Below are 1,976 nucleotides of genomic sequence, written 5' to 3'. Positions count from 1 at the left end.
ATACAAAGATTAATAGAACAGAATAGAGAGCCCAGAAATAAACTCATACATATGTGGTCAATTCATTTATGACAAAGGAACCAAGAATGTACAAGGGGAAAGGACAGTCTCTTCAATAAATGATGTTTAGAAAAATGGACAGCCACATGTGAAAAAACTAAAATTGGACTACTATCTTACGCCACACACAAAAATTAATTCACGATGGACAAAGATTTGGACATAAGCCCTGAAACCATAAAATATAAACAATAAGCTTCTTGACATTGGTCTTGGTGATGATTTTTCAAATTTGACAACAAAAGTAAAGGCAACAAAAGCAAAAATAAACAAGTGGGACTACATCAACCTAAAAAGTTTCTGCACAGCAAAGGAAACCATCAACCAAATAAAAGGGCACCCTAATGAATGGGAGAAAATATTTGCAAATCATCTATCGGTAAGGGGATACTATCCGAAATATATAAAGAAGTCGTGCAACTCAATAGCAAAAAATCTCCAAATAATCCAATTAAAAAAATGGGCAAATGATCTGAATAGGCATTGTTCCAAAGAAGACAAACACATGGCCAACAGGGGCATAAAAAGGTGCTCAGCATCACTAATCATCAGGGAAATGCAAATCAAAGCCAAAATGAGATATCAAACCTGTTAGAATGGCTACTGAGAAGACAAGAGATAACAAGTGTTGGCAAGGGTGTGAAGAGAAAGGAACTCTTGTATACTGTTGATGGGAATGTAAATTGGTGCAGCCACTATGGAAAATAGTATGGAAGTTCCTAAAAAAATTAAAAATGGAACTACCATATGATCAATAATTCTACTCCTGGGTACTTACCTGAAGAAAATGAAAACACTGACTTGAAAAGATATAAGCAACCCCATATTTATTGCAGCATTAGTTAAAATAGCCAAGATATGGAAGCAACCTAAATATCCATTGATGAGTGGATAGATAAAGAAAATATGGTATATATATAATAGAATATTATTCAGCCATAAAAAAGGAAATCTTGCCATTTGTGACAGCATAGATGGATCTTAAGGGCATTATACTAAATGAAATAACTTTAGAGTTAATATTGTATGACTTTATGTAAAATGGAGACATTTTATAACTCTATAGGTTAATTTACTACCTTCTTATTTATTATAATTGTTGTATATATTATACACGTACTTATGCTATAAATCTCACAGAAGAGTGTTGTGGTTTTTGCATTAAAATCATATGCATTTTAAGGAAATTAAAATAAAACAATAATTGATTATATTGGAACGTATGTTTACCATTTTTGATGTTCTTCATTCCTTCCTGAAGATTTGAATTTCCATCTGGTATTATTTCTCTTCAGCCTGGAGAATTTCCTTCAACTTTTGTTTTAGGGTAGAGTTGCTGGTAATGACTTCTACTAATTTTTATTTTTTTTTTAATCTAGACATGTCTTTATTAAAAGATATTTCCACTGGATTTAGAGCTTTGGGTTGTCTTATTTTTTTTTCTTTCTGCACTTTAGAGACGTAATGTTTTTTTCTTGGAGCTTTCAAGATTTTCTCTTTACTTTTGGGTTCTGCGGTTTGACTACAGTATGCCTAGATGTATTTATTTGAATTTATCCTGCTTAGAGTTTTCTGAGCTTCTTGGATCTCTTAATTTATGTCTCCCATAAAATTTGGGAATTATTTGTTCATGATTTTACCAAATATTTTTTCTGCTCCTTCTTCTACTTCTGGGATCACAATTACCCATATGTCAGACCTTTTGATATGTCCCGCATTCTGTGTATGTTCTCTAGGAAATCTGTCTAGTTTTCAAATACTTTAAAATTAGAATATATCTAGAGATGCTGACTGATATTCATTAGTAGTTCCCTTTTTGTTCTCTGGATGTTAGAAAGCAACAAAACAAAACACAACCCCCCCCCCAAAACAAAAACAAAACACCCAACAAAGTTAAGTTTCAATCACAGAAAATA

This window comes from Pteropus medius, unplaced genomic scaffold, assembly GCF_902729225.1.
Source record: "Pteropus medius unplaced genomic scaffold, Ma_sr-lr_union100, whole genome shotgun sequence".
NCBI classification, from domain to species: domain Eukaryota; kingdom Metazoa; phylum Chordata; class Mammalia; order Chiroptera; family Pteropodidae; genus Pteropus; species Pteropus medius.
Note: the sequence above shows the minus strand (reverse complement) of the source record.